The 21784-nt window shown below is 35.8% G+C and overlaps 1 protein-coding gene, 1 non-coding gene and 2 pseudogenes across 5 annotated transcripts in view; 3 read left to right on the forward strand and 1 right to left on the reverse strand.

Moving 5' to 3' along the window:
- The window catches only part of Strbp (spermatid perinuclear RNA binding protein), a 151430-nt gene that overhangs the window by 35067 nt on the left and 94579 nt on the right, over nucleotides 1-21784 (forward strand). The gene's annotated exons all lie outside the window — the stretch shown is intronic.
- Nucleotides 7755-8650, forward strand: LOC124964807 (adiponectin receptor protein 1-like; annotated as a pseudogene).
- Nucleotides 12897-13733, reverse strand: LOC124965024 (cyclin-H-like; annotated as a pseudogene).
- Nucleotides 20029-20134, forward strand: LOC124965076 (U6 spliceosomal RNA). The gene has a single exon (XR_007105085.1). It is a non-coding gene; the product is annotated as a U6 spliceosomal RNA (small nuclear RNA).

Raw genomic sequence — 21784 nt, forward strand, 5'->3', positions numbered from 1 at the left:
GTAGGTCCTTAATGCTGCCAGGCAATCATATATGCCTAGTCTATTTACTCTGTCACTATCCTAGATAGCTGTTTGGTCATGTCATCCTCTTTCTTTCTTTTTGTTAGAGCATTATAATTATGCATAGTATTTAGGTTCATTCACTCTGACAAAATAACACATGCAAACAATATGATTTCTATCCCCATTTTCCCTTTTCCCTTCCCCCCTCCTGTTCTCCTTCCTCTACTCTATTGATCTTCCTTAATACTCCTTTATTTATTTATTTTTGATTTATTCCCTTTCTTTTTAAACTGGGACAATTCTCTCCCACTCAGCTGAAGACCTTGCTTCTTTCTTCACTAAGAAAATTGAATCATTCTGTACTTAGCATTTGCCCTTACCTCCTCTTAATATAGAATAACTATCTTTTTATCAAAGACAAGCTGTTTACTTGTGTACTAGATGTCATCCCTTGTCAACTATTCAAGGATATTACTCCAGGAACAACCCCTCCTCTCCATTTTATTTTGCATAGCACTTAACATTGTTTGACTACATTATTGATTTATTTATGAGGTTTATCATATTTTGCTCTCTCTCCCTACTGTCCTGATAGGCTGAAGCTCTATGAGTGCAGGGATTTTTGTTTCTTTCACAGGTGGGTCCAAAGTGTCAAAGTGCATGGCATATAGTAGCCATTCACAAAGTACTTATGGAATGAGCAAATAAATGAATGACTATTATGGGAGAGGTAAGGTCTGAGACAGGCCTTAAAAAAGGTTGATTAAGTTTTGGTGAGAAAAGGATAGCTTGGAATTTTTTTCTTTCCCACTCCTCTCTTCTCTCTGTGCCTTTAGCAAAATCTTTTTATCTTTCAAAACATGAATGGGCATTTGAATTAGAACCTTGGTTTCGTTCTGCTTTTTACTGTATATATGATCTTTGAGCAAGATTTTTTTCCTTTCCTTTTTTTGAAGATGGGGTCTTGTTCAATTGCTGTTGCTAGCTTTGAACTTATGATCCTCCTGCCTTAGCCTCCCAAGCCTCTGGGATTACAGGGCTGCACCACTGCATCCAGCAGTATTTAGCTATTTGAGTCTTTTTTTAGTTACTTTGATTGGAGTATACTTTATATATAGTAAAACTCACCATTTTGGGGTTTAACTCAGTCATGTAAACACCAAGATCAATCTATAGACTATTTCCATTACTGCAAAAAGTGCCTTTGGGTTCCTTTGTAGTCAGCCTGCTCTCATCCCCACCTGCCCCTGGATTCTCTGGTGTGACTTCTTGTTTTGTTTTTTCCAGAATGTCACATACATGAAGTTATTAAGTGCTACTTATTTTGAGTTGCACTTTCATATAGCCTAATGGATTTTAGATTCATCCGTGTTATTGCATGTATCAGGAGTTGATTTTATTGCCCAGTAATATTTCAACATATGGATTTGCCACAATTTATTAATATAGTAGTTGTGGATTTGTGGATGTTTGTAGGTTTTGGACATTGTGAGTAAAGCCACTATAAACATTTTTTTCCCCCCCTTGGAAAGATAAGTTGATGTGGGATTGCTGGGCTGTATGGTGGGTAAATTTAACTTTATAAAAACCTGTTTTGGGTTTGGGGTTGTGGCTCAGTGGTGTCGTGCTCACCTTGCATACGCGAGGGCCTGCGTTCGATCCTCATACCACATAAAAATAAAAGTATTGTGTCCACCTACAACTAAAAATTTTATATTAAAAAAATCCCCAAAAAACTGTTTTTCAAAGTGATGAGTGAGTCTTTTTCACATTTATCGAATGGAGTAGTAGGACTCTAGTTGCCAAAACCAGAAATTGACTGACAAAGGAACTTGTGAACAGGATATTAGGTGGTTCACAGACTCTTGGCAAGCTAGAGAAACACACTCAGAAATTATGTATCCAGGGACATTATCATAGGTACAGACACTGGAATTTGAATTACTAACTCCATTAGAGGATGTTAGACATTGCAAGTAGAACTGCTGCCGTTAGTAACTGGAGGAAGCTGCTGTTCTGCTTTCAACTTACCAGAATGATTCTCTAAGGACCTGCCTTCTTTGAGTCATTAGCTTTTGAATCACCATCTGGTGGTAGGCTCTGCCTCATGAGGTGGGAAATTTCCCACATATAGGAAAAGGGGATTCAGATGTGGGAACACCAAAAGAAGTGACATGTGTGCACTACAGCCTCCAGAGGTGGTTATAATTAAATAATTTTCATAGTGTCTAGAACTTACTAGGTGCTTCTTTCTTAACATAGTATAGACTTTTTCTTTCTTTTTTTTTAAATTTAAAGTGGTACTGGGACCCAGGTCCTTGAGCATGCTAGGCTACTCTGCCACTGAACCACACCCCCAACCCTTACTTAACATAATGTAAATACTAGTTTACCTCCCTGTTTCCTTCTTTCCTCTCTTTTGTAAGTAAGTTTTTTATTAAAGTATAATAAAGTACATAAATCATATTTATAGCTTGATGAATTTTCATTAATGAATTCATCTGTTTTGACCAGTACTGGAACAAGAAATAGAACAATACTAGCACTCTAAAAACCTCTTCCTCCTACTCATGGCACCCCCACTTCCCTTGAGGTAGTCATTATCTCTTCTGACTTTATTTATAAACTAGTGTTTTTTTGTGTGTGTATAGTACTGGCAGTTGAATCCAGGGCCTCACACATGGTAGGCAAGTGCTTTTTTAAAAAAAAAAAAAATTTTGAAACAGGGTCTAAGTTGCCCAGACTGAATCCTCTTGCCTCAGTCTCCCAAGTAGTTGGGATTACAGGCATGCACTACTGTGCACAAATAGTTTTGTCTGTTTTCAGGCTTTATATAATCAAAACTATTTATTCTGTATATATGTTTTCTTTCAGGCTTTGTGAGGTTTATCCATTTTCTTTTCCTGTGGCAGGAGTTTGTTGATATTGTTCCATTGTATGAATACCACAATATCCATTGTACTATTGATGGGCATGTAAGCCATTTCTAGTTTTTTAACTAATATTTGTTAAGTGGTGTTATGAACTTGTCTTTTGGCTTGCACATATGCATTTCTGTGGGTATATAACGTGGGGTGGAATTAGTGGGCCATGGATTCTTTATGTGTTCAGCTTTAGGTAGGAGAACCTGCCAAATTTTTTCTAAAGTAGTTTTCCCATTTTCTGTTTTGTTTGTACTTGCAATAAACATGAGTTTTAATTGGTCATATCTCTTTTTGACATGTGTGCTTCAGTAGGACTTTGTGTCATAGGATAATACTTGTTTGAGTCTACCTAATCAGTTAGGTGTATCTCTCATCTTTTTGAGGTGAAATTTCATGTTTTACCTCTGTCATCTTAATACTAAGTACAGACATAAAGGACACATAGTAAATGCTCAATGAAGTTGCATGGACAAATGAATAGAATCATGTCTGTAGGTGGAGTGTTCTTCGCAGTTTTTGGAAGAGCGAACTTACTGGTCTGAGTGGAATTAGAATTGATGGAAATAGTGGGTGATAGGGTCGTTTAATTCAGGTGGAATATGATCTGAATCTGTAGGTAATTGGTGGACATTTTTAGTTCCTGAATTGGGAGTTACTTGAAAGATATTTTGTCCTGTGAATGTGGAATTGTGTTTTTGTTTAAAGGTGTTCTCTACCCTGGATTGGAGGTAGATTATACAAAACACGATCATGTGAATTTGGTCAACTTAATCTTATAGTTTAAATTTTTTAATGAAGTAGGGTTTTTAACTACCTTGTAATGATTGGGACTAATATATAAACGTGAGTAGATTTTTTTTAATTCTCTTTATATTCTGTGGCATTACAAGATTCACAGTTTAGAAACAGTATAGTTTATGAAAGAGGAAATTCAGCTTCTGCTGTTGTAATCCATGTGTAATTTTATTCTGTAGTATCTGTGGAGTGGCTCTCTATTCTTTTCTGCATTGTTTTTTGTGCTGGCACTTTTGGTTTTGCTTACGTTAGAAATAAATAAACCAGGTGCTGGAGATATAGCTCAGTTGGTAGAGTGCTTACCTAGCATGCCCAAGGCCTGGGGTTTGATTCCCAGCACCACTGGAAAAAAAAAAAAAAAAAAATAGACCATTTATAAAGTGGCATGAAACTTCTCATCTCTGAAGCCTTGTTCTACAAAAAATATTGACTCGTTCTTGATAGTTTGTTATAAAACATATCAGTAAATGTAAATTAATATTAAGCATCAATATCTTTTAGTCAAAAAGAAATGAAACCAGAACAACAACAACAAAATACCCTGTAGAGTTAAGTTGGAATTTGAATTATCCATATGAAATAAATGTATTTACTTGCTTTATCCACTAAAAGGGTAGAAGCAATGATAGCCAGACCAGATGAACATACCTAGTACCCATAGATTGTTTCCCTCTATAAGGAACCTTGAGAAATGACTGATTCCAGGTGTGGCCAGGAAAGTACTGAGTCTGGATGTGTTTGATCCATAATCCTGAAAGGAATAATCCTGATTACCATAATCCTAAATGTTGAAATCTCTAAAGGTCACAATTGCTGAAGTTTAAAATCTTAAAGAGGATCACAATTCCCAAAATATAACTCCTGAGAAAAACAATTAAATTATTTAAAAATACATGTATCTTACATCTATTTGAGAACATAAAGCATAGAACAATGCATAGATCACTTTATACAATAAAATAGGCAATAATATACATATTTTCGCAAGCATAAATACATAGGTATACTAGTGACAGTTGTATAGGAATAAGTTATAAGCAGATAAACCCTGTTCATAAATCAAATAGCGAACTATATAGGCAAATATCATTATTGTTAATAATTGCATGCACCTAACTTTATAATTGTGGTCATTTGAAATCCCATGATGGATAACCTAAGTCTTTTGATAAGATTGATCAAAAACCTTGATGATGAAACTCAGGGTGTAGCTGAGTGGTAAAATGCTTGCCCAGCATGCCCAAGAACCCTGGTTTGGAGCTCTTAACACTGCAAAACAAAACAAACCTTAATCTTGTTGTTTTAATTTCTTTATGAAATGGGGCTTTCATCTATCTTGTAAGGATTGAAATTAATATATTAATATGAGTAGTTGGTTTCTTTTTTATAGTCTGTATATTCCGTGGCATTACAAGATTTGGAATTTTGAAACATTTACTAATAGGTCACCCAAAAAGATGAAAGTTTGAGCAAGTTTTCATAAATGGAGATATACAAAAAAGACACCTCTTCATTTGCTGAGGAAGTTTTAGCATTTTTGTGTACATGTACAATGCTTATGCCCAAAGTTACCATTGTGAAAATGCACTTTCAAGGAGTCAGGTTTGAAAAAAATACGTAAAATGGATTAGAACTCTAAAAGTTTCTGCATAGTATATACCTACAATATTGGAAATGATGCAAAGATGAAATACATGGTATAGTGAATTGTAAAAAATAATACAATTTAAAATAGTATTTGTGTTTGCAGAGGGCTAAAAAAGAAAAAAAACTTAAGAAATTAATATGAAAAAGTGTATTGAAGGGATAGATTATGGGCAGTCGCATAGAGGTAGTCCAAAGAATTGACTGAATTTAACTGTTATTAACTATAACAGTCTTATATATGGATGAATAGCTGCTTTTTTTTTTTTTTTTAAGGTTATGACATTTCTTGGTACGTAAATATAATGAATGGTTCACAAACATTCATTTTCTGAAGAGGCTCTTTTTTTTTTTGGTGGTGCTGGGGTTTGAACCAAGGGGCCTTATGCATGCTAGGCAAGCACTCTATCAACTGAGTAATAATCCTAGCACCACAAACATTCATTTTCAATGTGGCACTGATTTTTTCAAAATTCTATGATTTGGTACACACCAAGCATTCCATACTAAATTTTGTGCCATGCTTCTGTGGTGTTTCGGGTACATGGCAATTCATTCTGTTTGTGCTCATAGGTAGACCACAAATCTGGGAGAAACAATATACTGATGATCAACTAGCAACTCTTCTTACTTAAGTGTCTTATCCTATGGTACACGTAATTTATTTTTGAACTAGTCAATAACTTTGCTGGCTTCTGTAGGTAAATGCAGTTTTTCCCCCCTTCATGGTGTAGGATTTTCATAGGTGCTGTACCACAGAGCTACATCTCCAGTTCTTTTTTTTTTTTTTTTTAATTTTTTATTTTAAGACAGCAGCTGGCTTCAACTTGAAATCCTCCTGTCTCAGTCTCCCAAGGCATTGGGGTTAACAAGTGTGTACCACTGAGCTCAACCAAAGACATTGCTTTAATTCATTAAAAGGTACTAGAATTTGATCAGCTGGAAGGAATGCCAGTGCCAAGAAATGACACATTTTGTTTTTGGTTTTAATTAGTCACTCACGACAGTAGAATGCATTTTGACACATTGTACACAAATGGAGCATAACTTCTTATTCCTCTGGCTGTAAGCAGTAGTGAGTCACACCAGTAGTGTCATCATACATATAGGGTAATAATACCTGTTTCACTCTACTGTCCTTCCCATCCCATCCGCTCCGCCCCACCCCTCCCCTCACTCCCCTCTACACAATCCAAAGTTCCTTCATTCTTCTCTACCCCACTTCCCCAACTATGGATCAGCGTCCTCTTATCAGAGAAAACATTCAGCCTTTGGGTTTTTGGGGACTGGCTTATTTCACTTAGCACTATATTCTGTAGTTCCATCCATTTACCTACAATGTCATAACTTCATTCTTCTTTTAAGGATGAGTAAGATTCCATTTGGTATATACGTACACATTTTCTTTATCCATTCATCTGTTGAAGGGCATCTAGGTTGGTTCTATAGTTTAGCTATTGTGAATTGAGCTGGCTGTGACACTAGAATGCTCATTTTAAGTCCTTTGGTTATAAATGGAGGAGTGGGATAGCTGGGTCAAATGATGGTTCCATTCCAAGTTTTCAGTCATCATCATCTCAGTAGAGGGGGTAAATACCTTCTATGAGGATATCCAGTACACCTAGGTGCCTGTGGCTGATACACCCATCTCGCAGCTCTATGATTTCTTTTACCCTATCGCCATCTGCATCCACTGTGTGGAAATGAAGCAGGGCCGTACACTGCTACACTCTGCCACTGGTGTGAGCTGCTCAGCCACTTTGTGCCTTGCCTACCTCATGAAGTACCATGCCATGTCCCTGCTGGATGCCCACATGTGGACCAAGTCATGCTAGCTCATCATCTGACCCAACCATGGTTTTTGGGAGCAACTCATCCACTGTGAGTTCCAGCTGTTTGGCAGGAATACTGTACACATAGTTAGCTCCCCATTGGGAATGATCCGTGACATCTATGAGAAGGGGATCTGATTGATGATTCCATTGTAAATTATCCCCCAAACCCCTCTTTAGGGTCAGTGTACAGACCTGATGTTTATCCTGTTTCAGGATCTGAACTTGAACAATTTTGTTGATAGAGGAATACACCAGATGATACCTTTTATAAGGGCAAGAAAAAAAGAAAGTGATGCCACAGCTTTCAACTTTGTAATCCATGTCTTTAAAGATTAAACTCATTTGTTAGGTGGTGAAGATAAATTTTCTACCCTATGAGTGGCAGGCCATGGCTGCTGACCAGAGGGTGAAATGAGGCAGGTGTTACTCTGGACAAAGAGACCAGTGCCCCAATGCCTGGAATCCTGCTGCCCTTCCCTAGACTGAACAACTCACAAATAAGTCTGGTGCAGTCCTACTTTGTTCCTTCCATCCAAAAGCCAGAGCCTTAAGCATGCTGGCACCCCCTGAACTTTTCACAGTAAGTGCCAACCTACTGGATAAGTGGCCTTCAAATAGTGCTTTGGGAACCCTAGAGGTCCAAAACAACCCTACATCCACCTTCACCACAGTGGTCCTACTTTAGTTTTCTAGATCAGATTTACACAGAATATAGTTTTCAAGTAAACATTCCACCGTTATTAAAAAAAAAAAAAAAAAAAAAATCTTCCGCATCCTCACAGAAACCGGCAACATCTGGACCCATCTGCTTGTTTCTTGCTGTTTCTCTTTTTGGGAATCTTGACTATGCCTTGACCAAATATATATTTCATGGCCTCTCTTCAGGAGAAGGTGTTTTGGGTGTGTTCTTTTTGGGTGCAGTACTCTCCTGTCTTTTCCATACGGTTTACTGTCATTCAGAGAAAGTGAGGACTATTAAGGGATTGCTCTACTGATTATGGTGAGCTTTGCCCCCTGGCTCTATTACTCTTACTACTCCCCACCGCCTTGACTCATCTACCTCTTCATCATCGTGGCACAGTGGGACCAGTTTGCCACTCCTAAGCATCAGCAGGCAAGAGCAGGCATGTTCCTGTGACTTGGCTTGAGTGATGTTGTGCCCACCATGCACTTCACTATTGCTGAGGGATTTGTCAAGGCCACTACAGTGGACCAGATGGACTGGTTGTTCTTCATGGCTGTGAAGTACATCACTGAAACTGTCCTTTATGCTGCTTGGATCCTTAAACTCTTCTTTCCTGGAAAATTTAACATATAGTTCCAGTCCCATCACATATTCCATGTCCTGATGTTGGCAGCAGCCTTCATCTACTTCAGTAGTGGGGCCCCAACCTTCAGGAATTCCATTATGGCCTAGAAGATGGCTGTATTGATGACTACCTTCTCTGAACCTTCCCACCTTGGGGTGGAGGAGGAACTTCCCAAGTGCTTTTAGAAATAACTTCTTTGCTGAAGTGACAGGAAGAGTCTGAGTTGTATATTTCTTAGATAATTCAGTACCAGTCAAACTTAAGCTCTCTTTCATAGCCATTGGGCAATAAACTTTCCATTTCTATACCTCTGACTGGGGAAGTTGGGGATGGTCAACACAGTCATCCCCTCCTGGGCAGTTAACTCTCCTCAGCAAGACAACTACTGGTCCCTCGCAGAGACAGTACTTTGAAGCTCATTTTGAGATTTGACATTTCCCTTCCTGGGAAAAATTTGTGGACTAGCACTCTTCAGAAATTGTTACTTCGCCCCCGCCCTAAGAAAATGTTTCTCCCTTATCCCCATCCTTACTTTGTAACCTGGCTTATAACTCACCATCCATATTTATTTATTTATTTTAATTTTGTTTTCACGCATGTATATAGGGTAATAATGTCTGTCTCAATTCAGCGTCCTTCCATCAACACCCACCCTACCCTTCCCTTCACTTCCCTCTTTACATTCCAAAGTTCCTTCATTCTTCCTTACCCCCTCTCCCCCAGGCTATGGATCAGCATCTGTTTATCAGAGAAAACATTCTGCCTTTGGTTTTTTGGGATTTGGCTTAGCACTTAGCATGATAGTCTCCAGTTCCATCCATTTACCTGCAAATGCCATAATTTCATTCTTCTTTAAGGCTGAGTAATATTCTATTGTGTATATGTACTGCATTTCTTTATTCATTCGTCTGTTGAAGGGCATCTATGTTGGTTCCATAGCTTTGCTATTGTGAATTGAGCTGCTACTTTGATGTGGCTGCTGGCTGCATCACTGTAGTATGCTGATTTTAAGTGCTTTGGGTATAAACCAAGGAGTGGGATAGATGGGTCAAATGGTGGTTCCATTCCAGGTTTTCTTAGGAATCTCCATACTGCTTTCCAAAGTCCACCATCCATGAGCACACTTTACAAAAACAATTATGACCCAGTCCCATCTTTCTAGGCTCTTGATCTGCTTACATAGCAGGAAGAATAAAGACACCAAATTTTACATAGCACAGCTAATCATGGAAGTGTGTCCAGTCTTCAAATAACTTGAGTTTTAATTATTTTTTTCTTGGCAGAGTAATGTAAAATTAAACTGGGGAAAGATATTTAATATTTAATAATAACCTTTAAAAAGATACATGCTATCAATTCTATGTATCCTGATGGAAAGACTGTGATGATAATAAAAGTATAGCAGAAAAAAAAGATGGATTTAAAAAATGTTGATAATTAAATGTGAGAGTCTGAAGTATCTTAAGAGATCATTTTCCTTTGGTGAAAAAAGTCCAGAAATAGGCAACTTGTTGGAGGGCAAACATTTGAGGGAACTTAAAATGCATGAACTCTTAATTCTCCTTATTACTGCACCCAATGGTGGACATAAAAGACAGTGTACATCTTTGAATTGTTGTTAATTGATACAATTATTACCCTTTATCCTGGCAATGTATGCATCTTAGAGTTCTTTTACCTTTTTCAACGTATACTTTATTTTAGTTGTGTACTTTATTGTAAATAATATGTAGAATACATTTAAATATTTCTGTTTTTATAATAGTATAGCTGTTTATATTCACTAGGATTTACCCATATTTGTAGCACTTTTTTGCTCTTTTTCATGTCTGAATTTCAGACCGTTTATCTTTTATAAATTTTTTTCAACTTAAAGAATACCCTTTAGAATTTTCTCTTAGTATTAGTTTGCTGGTGGCATAGTCTATTTTGTTTTTCTGAAAATGCTTTGTTTGCATGCATTCCTGTAGGATATATGCATTGGGTATAGAATTCCTTATTGGTATTTATCTTTTTTAAGCACATTGAAGATACTTTTCCTCAGTTTTTTAACTTTGTTATTAATAATGAGAACTGTCAGTCTATCCCCCCTTTGAAGGTAATCTATTTTATCTCATTTAAATTTTGTAACATCTCTGGGATGTAGGTTTTATTTTTGTTTGTACAGATGAGAATAGAAACTGAGGATTATTTACCACTGTCAAAGAGTTAGGAAATACTAGATTAAAATTCAGGTCTGTCACAAAAAGCTTTTTACCTTCCTTGCTTTTCCTTAATAGTTCTAACTAAATCAAAATGCATTTTCACCTATTTAACAGTATTTTTTCAGCTTTTATAGGCATACTAGATTTTGAAACATAGTTATGGCCCTCAATTTATAGTTTGGAGAAAAGCGTATTTAAAGTTGAAATATGAGGTAGTACACGATTAATAGTGGTAGCTTGTGGCATTTACTAAAAGAATTTATGCAAACAGAATTCCAGACTGGACCTGTCAGAGAATATCTTGTGAATGAGGTGGAACTGGTTTGAACTCCAGGCAGAGTTTGGAGTGAAAATTGTAGAGGTTATTTTAGTCAGGAGTAAAGTTACATGAAGAAAGGTGTAGAGAAGAAAATGATGGATTTGAAGGACTGGTGAGAAGACCAATTTGGCTGTAGCCGGAGTTTAAATATTATTTTTGGCTATAAAATTGTATGTGAGGTGGTGCCTCATTATGGAGAACCATACATTTCGATTCTTTATCATTTAGGGAATAGGTAGTATTTTGAAGAGTTGTTTGGGTGAGGTGATGCAGTGATTATTTAGAGGACAACAGCTTGACTTGACTTTGTAGTTCAACCAAGATTTCAATTATAGCTTTGTCACTTTCTTGCTTATGTTGTCATCTGTAAATTTGGAAATAATAGTACTTACTTTGGATGGTTGCGAAGATTAAATGAAATATGTGTAGTGTACTTAGAATAGTGCCTGGAGCATAGTAGGCACTATTTAAGTGTTAGTCATAATCTGTTACCATTGTAATTGTTACTAAATGTGTGTTAATATTCTCCCTAACATCTGGCACATTGGTAATCACAATTCTGGTCACCAGCAGAATGTATATTATTAACCAAATTATATTTTAATACTTCTGTATCTAACAGAATTAAAACCCTTACAAATTGTATTTACTAAATAACTAGATAATAATTCACTTAAAGGTTATTTCCCCCTTACATCATTTTGTTCTTACATATTCTGTATCATTTCTGGTTCACTCTTAATTCATTTTGTTAATAAAAACAATAGTGAAGAAAGGCAAAGCAAATATTCTAAGAATTATAGTAAAAAGGAAAGAAGTTACTATTAACCGAATCTGTGAATCAACGAAGGAATCTCTAAAGATGTTATAGGAAAGACTTAGGAATTACTGTGGTTGCTGAATTTGGAAATATCATCTGTGGACACTTTAATTTGAACTATAAAGAATAAAGAACTGCCTACTCTGTTAAAATTTTATTCCAAGGGAAATTGTATAAAGTTATTGAAGCATCAGGACTAATAGGCAAGAAAAGCATTTAAGTGAAGGTTCATTAATCTTTAAGAAGTTGAAAAGCAAACATGTGGCAGAGAAGCCAGTGTGGATTTGCAATATTAAAATGCCAGCATCTTCAAATATTGTCATAAAGGGCAATGGGAAATAATTTGAGAATGGACACCACTTATTTGTATTTTTAACGGTAGATGAGTTCAGAATTATTTTTAGGGAAATTAACGAGTAGTTAATTGTAATTTTTAAATGAGGTTTAACTATCTTCTGACTGTTTATTAAGAACCATGTAAATTTGCATTGACTAGAGAATTTGCCTTTCAGTGGACATCCTGTAAGTCCAGAAGAACTAAACACATGGTGCTCTTTCTTAGATTCTTTGGTCTATCACTAGTACTTTGAGCCTTGTTGTTTTAATTGGTGACTTAACAAAAGAATTCCTTTAAATGCTCTCAGTTTTCCTATTTGTTTCCATATTCTTTTTGTTTTATAAGTTGGCAAAAGAGTATTTTTGTATATGGCCTGTTACTCTTGGAATAAGAGACTTTTTTTCCTTTCTAATGTGCTTTCCTAACCTTTAACTACCCTGTTAACAGATTTTCCATCTATTCTGTGATTTGAATAACATTTTTTTGAAAAAGCCTGACTTATATTTTCATGTGACAATATCATTTAGGGGGTTGTATGACTCTTATTCAGTATTATAGTGATTCTTGAAGCTGCTTTATCTTTTTTTTAAGTAACAAAAAGTTTAATATATTTTGATATTTTCACATTTTACTTTTTGAATAAAGTGCCAAATATGTTTCCTACTTCTGCTAATTAGTTAGCACTGAGATATTGACTTCAAGTGGTTAGAGAGAATCTATCAGGTTGTCATCAGTCCATTCTTCCTCCTCATGTTTGGATTTCTTTGATACATAATCATCGTCTTCTTAGCCCTTCCTCTTCTTTGTAATTACCTTAAGTGCAAACTCTGCAGAATGACATCGCTCCAACTTCTGTTTTAGAATGGCAACTTCTTCTGATCTGGGTGGTTCATACTTTTTTTTACTAAGTTTCTCATGCTTTTCATTATATCTAGTAACTGTGACAAGCAAATTCTATTTTCTCTCAGCATTAGACTCTGATAAATAACTTTCCATAGCAATCCCAGCCCTGGAGGCACTAGATAATGTGACAGTCAAGGCAGTTTGCGAAAGTGTGGATAAAAGGTAAGCATCAGTCAGTGCAATTCTATTAAGAAAGTCATCAACTGTTTTCCTCGAAATCTCTAGATTCTCCAACATGGGATAGCAAGTCTTTATATCAATGAGAAAGCCCTCAAATGGTCCATAAGAATTGTGAATAATAAGGTGAAAATTAAGCTGTTGTTTAAGGAGTAGTCATATTCCAAAATCTGTTCCAGTGCCTTCTCCTGTCCAAGAGGACTCTCCCAAAGGTTTCCAACAAACTGAGGGCTAGACACATTAAATTCATCTACTTTGCAAGCCAAAAATGCACAAGTAAGCATTATTATCCTTGAGTGATTATTCCATTACAGTTATTGAGATAAAAATGCTTGAAATGCATGCAAGCTGCACCTACAACAGCCCATGGCATTGCTGGCTTAAACACTGAATAGAATTCTAGCAATTTTTCTCATAGTATTTGCAGAGTGCCATTTCATCATGAGGTTCAAGAAAGATTGGATCACTTTGCTTTTATCTTTTAGGTTGACTTTGCAGTGTAAATAATGCTAAATGGAAACATTTTGAGTTACTGGATGATCATGTCTTCCTGACTCCTTAGTTTGTTTGTTCTTTTATTTTTTGTGGTATGGGGATTGAACCCAAGGCTTGTCATATGCTAGGCAAGCACTTGACTGTTGAGCTGCGTCCCCAGTTCTTAGCTCAATTTTTAATTGATTCATAATACTTTGAGGCAGATAAGGGGCTGTCTTTTACTTGAGGGCACTTTGTTTTGAAGGACCATAGGTTTTGGCATATAGCAGACTTAGGTTCAAATTGTAGATTTGCCCCTTTGTGCCTTTTGGACAAATTACATAATTATTTGAGTTTTTGTTCTTAATTCTTAAAATGGAGACAGATCGTAAGGTCTTGCAGTTTTAATGTAAATGTTAAGTTGCATGGTTAGTGTAAAGTGTCTTGTATATTCTATGGAACACTGGAGATCAAAAAATGAAGGCTTATTTGTCAAGGTGATCAGCTTACAAAATTGGTCATGCAATTGTGCACAACATGGTAGCAGTGGTGCTATTTATGTGAACGGTTCTCTTAAATGAATTATTTGGAAATAAAGCACCTTTAAAATGACGTGTAGTCAGCATCTCAGTTAAAGCACATTCCTACAAACTTGGATTTGCTTCTCAGTAAAAAGTGGTAAGCACACTGCTGCTATGGTCATGGTGTATAAAATGCTTTAGAACTGGTAGAGAGAACCCAGTGACAAGACTTACATGTTTTCAGTTATGTGTCTAGCTGTGCTACAGCTATAGAGAATAATGAGGACTTGTATATATTCTCCACTAGAGGTATTAGAGTCATAAGTGGGTTGTCAGTTATTTATTCATTTGTTTATTGATTTGACAAATGTCGAGAACCTGTTTTCTAGGTGTTATGATATATACTAGGAGTACAGCAAAGAACAAAGCATAGTATTTTAGCTTCAAGGAACAGGTAGTGCTTAGAAATTGAACTTTGGTATCAGGTAACTGACTTAGTAACACAGATTATGAAACTTAAGTTTGAATTTATATCTTTGCTCTGTTACTTGCTAGCCCTATGATTTTGGGCAAACTAATCCCTCCGCTGAGCTCCTTAAAGTCATTCTTGTCCAGTTTTACAATAACTATGAAGTATGGGGCAGGGGTTGTGGCTCAGTGGCAGAGTGTTTGCCTATTATGTGTGAGGGACTGGGTTTGATCCTTAGCACCACATAACATAAAGTAAAGGCATTCTATCCATCTACAATTCCAAAAAATCAAAATAAAATATAAAACAGCAAGAATTCAGAGATGAAGAACCTGAGATTCAGAGAATTTATGTTTGTTCAAGACTACTAACCCAGGAATGGTGTTAATAACTATTCAGACCAGATTCTCTGATTATTAATGAGAGTGGTAAGGAATGGGGGCTAAAAAATGTGGATACCAGAAACTATAATGCAGAGTAAGCATATGAATCTAAAATTTTGTATTTAAAAATTAGACAGGATTTTACTGGGTGCAGTGGTGCACGTCTGTAATCTCAGCTACTTGGGAAGCTGCGACAGAAGGACCACAAGTTCGAGGCCAATTTCTGCAATTTAGCAAGACCCTGTGTCAAAAAGTTAAAAGGCCTGAAGGTATAGCTCAGTGACAAAGCATACCTGGGTTCAGTCCTCAGTACCAAAAGAAAAAAAGAGAACCCCTCCCCAGGATTTTATATATACAAAATATACTTAAAAACATAACTCACACACATATCTGTATATGTATGTTGGTATATGTATTCTATATCTGTGTATGTGTGTATATAATCCAGATTAATGTTACAGATTTTTGTTTTTGTTTGTTCATTTGACTGTAAGTAGATACAGGTGTTGCCAGAAAGGAACTTAAAAAATGCTTTGAGAGCACAGAAGAGGAAGAATTAGTTTTATGCTTGGGATGTGATGAGGGAAGGCTTTCTGGAGAGCTGGCATTGAGCTAACTTAAGAGGTGGGTGGGCTTTTCGGCAGAAACTTTATGGCATTATGAGTCATGAAGGAACCCTACCATCTCTGCAGACAGGTGGTCTGGTTCTAATTCTGCCTCTGCCACTGAGTAGCTGCTTGATCTCGGATAAGTTATTTCATTCCTTGAAATTACCATTGCACTTCGTCTGTACAAGTGATATAACTGTAGCTTCCACAGAGGGTTTTTGTGGATTAAATGAAGTAATGCATGTAAAATGTGTAGCTGAATGCTTTGTCATTATTACTGTTAAGGGATTATTGGGGAGGCCTTTCAGGTTGAGGGAATTTAGCCTGTTCTGGTTTTCTGTCTTAATAATAAATATCAAGTTTTGATAAATGAACCTGGTGGTTGTACTTTTCCATTTATTAGTTATAGCCTCTGAATAATTGATATTTAGTCAGTATTATTCTTAAATTGCAGAATTTATTACAGACTGAGAAAGTGCCAGTCACAAGCTCATGGTGTATTGTATTGCTGTTCCTTGAGTTCAGAAAATTGGAAGGTTGAAAGGATAATCTTCCTCTTTTAGACATAGTACTTTTTAGATTACTTCCATGAATGTTAGTTGTTTCACAGTAGCCTTGGGGAGCATATCGTGCTGGAGTTATTATTTTTCAGAAAGCAGAATTCATAGAACCAGGAGAAGAAAAGCCATTCCCAGCACTGTAGCCCTGTATCTCTGACTTATATTCTATTTTTCCTTTTAGTTGTCTGTGAATACAATTATAGTCTGGAGACCTGAATTTGCATTTAATCTCCATCATTTATTAGTTGCATAATCTTCTAAGAATTGTTTAATTTTTAAGTCAGTCTTTTCCGTCTGCCAAATGTTAAGACTTTGAACTACATAGGATTGTTTGTGATGCTGAACTTATTTTGCATAATGCTTTATCAGAATTAGTTTGTATAATGCTATATGGGAATGTTTATTTAATACTCAATTTATTCACTAGTGGCTTTGTTGCATGCCTAGTGATAATGCAGGAAGGAAATGTTCCTATTTTTAGCATACCTTTAATGTTCTTAGAATGCTTATTTGGGGGTTGTTATCTTTGATAGTGAGGTAAAGGGTCTAAGGAAAGCCCTGGAGACCTGTGAGTGTTTGACAAGTGAATCACAACACTTAAATGACTGAATTCATTTCGTATCATTTGCTAGCATTGTTTGTTCTTTCCCTGTGTTTCTCTCTCTGTCACCTGATGATTAGACAGTTTAAAGCCTTGTTGCTAATAAGTACATCATTTTAGAAGTTTGAAGTTAGTTTCACATTAGAAAGTCAGACAGGGAGACCCTTTTTACATATGAAAATCATTGTTCTTGAGTACTTATCGATTATTTATATACACTGCTTCCGTCATGAACTTCTGTTAGAGTTAGGTGAATATTAGGTTCTGTAACTGCTATTTTAATTGGAAAATGATAAAATGCAGCATTTGAAACTCTTTAGAACAAATTTTCTCTCTCTCTTTTTATACAATCTTATTTTCTTCTGAGGTTTTAAATATATGCATATTTATTTATCAAGTGGTTGAGTTGTTATGGAAACCCTACACTAATTTTTGTTTTCTTATTAGGGTAGATTTTTTTGCATTTTACCTGTTCTTTCTCTGAGCAAAAGGTTGGAAAGAATACTAATTTGACTTCGAAGTATCATTCATAAGTAAGAAGACTCTTTTATGTTGGTGTTTGTATTTTAGGGGTTAGTTGAGAAACAAGCTGTCTTGTAATCAACAAACTTAGAAGTTATGGAAGTTTTTGCTTTCCAGGATGTAGCAAGCCAAGAGGACTTATTAAATTGCAGTTTCATGAACATTATTGGATAGATCACAAGTCAAATCATCAGTCTGTGAATTATTCTCGGATATAATAACTTAAGATATTATATGTATCAGCAATTCAACATTGTTATATATATTGGGAAAATAATATAACAACTTCATGCTTACATGTGGTACTGGGGATGGAACTCAAGGCCTCACACTTTATAGGCAAGTGTTCTTATAGGCTGTATCTGTAGCCCAACAACAGTTTACAATCAGGTAGATTTGACTTAAATTAAAAAAAAAAAAATATATATATATATATATATATATTATAAATAAATCTATATATACACCTTAATCAAGAGGACAGAAACTCAATTCAGTAAAAATTTAAGCAACTTAAAAAAAATTGGATGTAAAGTGTATAAAATTGGTTAATGAATTGGCAGTAATCCTTATTTTTGACATAATCTCAATGGCCCACATATAGCCTGTTATTTTTTTTAATTCTTAAAGCTTAAGCACCTGCTTATTCACCACTGGGGAAAATGGTTGGTGCTTAATATCCTACATCTGACTTTATAGATTCTCTCAACCATTCTGTCCTGTGCTTTTCCCCATAGAATTCACAGTCTCAATTCTGTGTACATCGTTTCCTTGCCTTCTTTTTTTTTTGGTACTGAGTATTGAATCCAAGGGCCCTCAACCACTGAGCCACATTCCTACTCCTTTTTGTAACTTATTTAGAGACAGGGTCTCACTGAGTTACTGAGGGCCTTGCTAAGTTGTTGAGGCTGGCTTTGAATTCTCAATCCTCCTGTCTCAGCCTCCTGAGCTGCTGGGATTATAGGCATGTGCCACTGTGCCCACCTTGCCTTCAGTTTTTGTATAACCTTATCACATTTGTATCTATTAGAAAAAAGACATTTATTTTGTTTTTATATTTATGAAATAAAATGATTATAAATAATCATTTGGGATTTAGCATTTTACTTAATATCATAATTGCTAAGATTTATTCTTCTTTTTCCCCCAGTACCAGAGGTTGAACCCAGGAGTGCTTAACCACTGAGCCACATTCTCAGCCCTTTTTACTTTTTATTTTGAGACAGGGTTTTGCTAAGTTGCTTGGGGCCTTGCTAAGTTGCTGAGGCTGGCCTTGAACTTGCAGTCTTCCTGCCTTGGCCTCCCAGGTCGCTGGGATTACAGGCTTATGCCACAGTGCCTGGCCAAGATTTATTCTTACTGTTGTACGTCATTGTAATTCATTGATTTTTCTGAATAATACCCCTTTATATTTATATATATAACATATATATATAAGTAAATATATATTTTAAAATTCATTTATTCTGTGTCATGGGCATTTTTGCATATTTTTTTCCTTTTTTTTTTTCCTATTGTGAGCAGTTTTGCTGTGACATCTCTCTTGATGTAAAACTAGGAGTAAAACCCCTGGGTTAAAAAGTGAGGTATTATTCAGTTTGTGGAAATGAGACCAAACATTTTCCCCAACTGCAATGCATAAAAAACCCTGGAATCTCTATTATTTGTACCTCTTGCTTGTTAGACTTCTGAATTTCTTGGAGCTCAAATAGATGTAAAATGCTGTTTCACTTTTATTGCATTTATTTGATCACTTCTATATGAATTTTTCTTTTATTTTTATTGGTTTTATGTTTTTTGACTGTGAAATGGTTGTTCATCCCTATTTCCCACCACTCAGACTCCTGGGTTGTTTGTGCTTTTGTTCCTGATTTTAAAGACTTCTTTATATATTCTTGATGCTTACCTTTTGTTGGATGTATATATTCTAAAAAATCTTTCCTTTTTTTTTTTTTTTTTTAAATGATGCTGGGGTCCAACCCAGGGACTTGCACATGGTAGGCAAGCTCTCTATCACTGAGCTACATTTCCAGACCCCTAGGATGTTTTATGATGAACAGAAGTTCTTGATTTTAATGTACTCAGATTTATTTTATAGTTACACTTTTTGTGTCTTGAAGAAATAATTGGCTTTTTTTCATATTGTCAATATTGGTTAGCACTACAGATGTCATTTATTTTTAAAAGTTTTAAGATCGCAGTGTAGAACAGCAGAAAAGGAAGAAAAAGCAGAATGGGAACCATTTTAGAATATATATATATATATATATATATATATATATATATATATATATATAGTGTGTGTGTGTGTGTGTGTGTAAAAACTATAATCCCCAACACCTAGATTGAAATAATTTATTAAAAGCTGGATACATATCTATGTTTTGAACTCAAGTACCGGAGTAGGGTTCACTAGCCTACTAGCATTGCTAAATTTTCATCAGCCTGTATGTTTCTTGAATGATTTAACTTTTCTCTGTGTTCCTACTTTCCTTCCTTTTTTTCTTCCTTTTTGTAGTGTCTATTGGTGAGAAAATGAGTATGACTTTGTGATCTATCAGACAAAATTTTAAAAGATGTAACATGTATTCATGTTATTTATTTTAGAAAGTATTTCTCATGCTCGCTTCGGCAGCACATATACTAAAATTGAACGATACAGAGAAGATTAGCATGGCCCCTGTGCAAGGATGACATGCAAATTCGTGAAGCGTTCCATATTTTTAGCTGCTCAATTCATAATAGCCAGAGTGTGGAACCAACCTAGATGCTCTTCAGTTGATGAATGGATAAAGAAACTGTGGTATATATATACAATGGAATATTACTCAGCCATAAAGAATGATAAAATTATGGCATTTGCAGGCAAATGGATGAAATTGGAGAATATCATGCTAAGTGAGATAAGCCAATCTCAAAAAACTAAAGGACGAATGATCTCACTGATAAGTGGATGATGACACATAATGGGGCGTGGGAGGGGTTAGTTTTAGGGTTAGAGTTAGGGAGGGGGGCAAGAATGGAGGAAGGAAAGACTGTATAGAGGGAAAAGAGGGGTGGGAGAGGTAGGGGGGGAGGGAAAAAAAATAACAGAATGAGTCAACCAACATCACCCTATGTAAATTTATGATTACACAAATGGTATGCCTTTACTCCATGTACAAACAGAGAAACAACATGTATCCCATTTGTTTACAATAAAAAAAAAAATAAAAAAAAGAAAGTGAAAAAAAATTAAAAGCAAACACATATGCAAAAGGAATCATACTTAAAAAAAAAAGTATTCTCTAGCTAAACTTTTAAGAAATTTCTATTGAAGCATTCTATAAGACATTTTAAAATAAATTTTTCTATACCCTAAATTTAAATTTTAAAAAATTGTTTCTATTAAATGGTATCGTGCTAGGCATTCACCTTATCAACAGTGTTTATGTGGTACATCCACATACAACCTGTCACTTCTGTATATGCACTCTGCAGATTTGAAATCCGGAGACCCCTGTCACAGTGCTTGTGCCCTGCTATGCTTTTTTATATCATCATCCTGTGCATTTTATTTCTGTTTTTGAAAGAATTACACAGAAGAACTTGTGCTTTATTAAAGGGTATGATTTATTGCCATTATGAGGATACCTTTTATTTGTGTGGTGCTTTAGCAAGAGCTTTCTTGTGCATTTTCTTATATTTAAAACCTAAGTGGTTTGCAGGGCAGGTTATAGTCCTACTTTAAACTAATATTGAGACTCACAGGCATAAATGTTAGCATTTTCCTGGTACCTGTAGGCACTTAGTGTTTGTTGACTGGTAGTCTGGGTGTATGTGTGGATGGACAGATGGATGAAGGAATGAATAGCTAGTTATTCTCACTCTAATACTTTTTGGATTATAATATAGTTTCATTCTTTACTGTGCCCCAGCTGAGGTCTTGGTAGTAGACACTAAAGTATTAATTAATATGTTCATATCTGGGTATGATGGAGTAACTGGTTCTAGACTAGCCCTTCCTGCCCCAAACAACCAAGAAACTAGACAAAATATATGAAATAACCCTTTTGACCTTTGGGCAACAGATAGCACAGACAGTAATCTAAGTGTGCTGAGGAGGCACAGAATTGAGTTTGGGCTAAAATTTCAGGTCAGAGAAAAGGAAGCTGTATAGGAGAGGCTCCCAAATGTTTGTATGTAGGTCCCTTGGCAGAGGGTTGGTGTTCTCCATTTTGGGGAAAGACTGTGGAAGGTTTCTCAGGTGACTGCTGCAGCATTCGCAGTGAAACAAGACAGTAATGGTATATGGTTGGGGGATATTGGCACTCTGTCCCAGCCACAATTAAGAGACCTAATCAATACCACAACCATCTGGTAAGAAACAAGAAAG

This window comes from Sciurus carolinensis, chromosome 14 (assembly GCF_902686445.1).
Source record: "Sciurus carolinensis chromosome 14, mSciCar1.2, whole genome shotgun sequence".
Taxonomy (NCBI): Eukaryota; Metazoa; Chordata; class Mammalia; order Rodentia; family Sciuridae; genus Sciurus; species Sciurus carolinensis.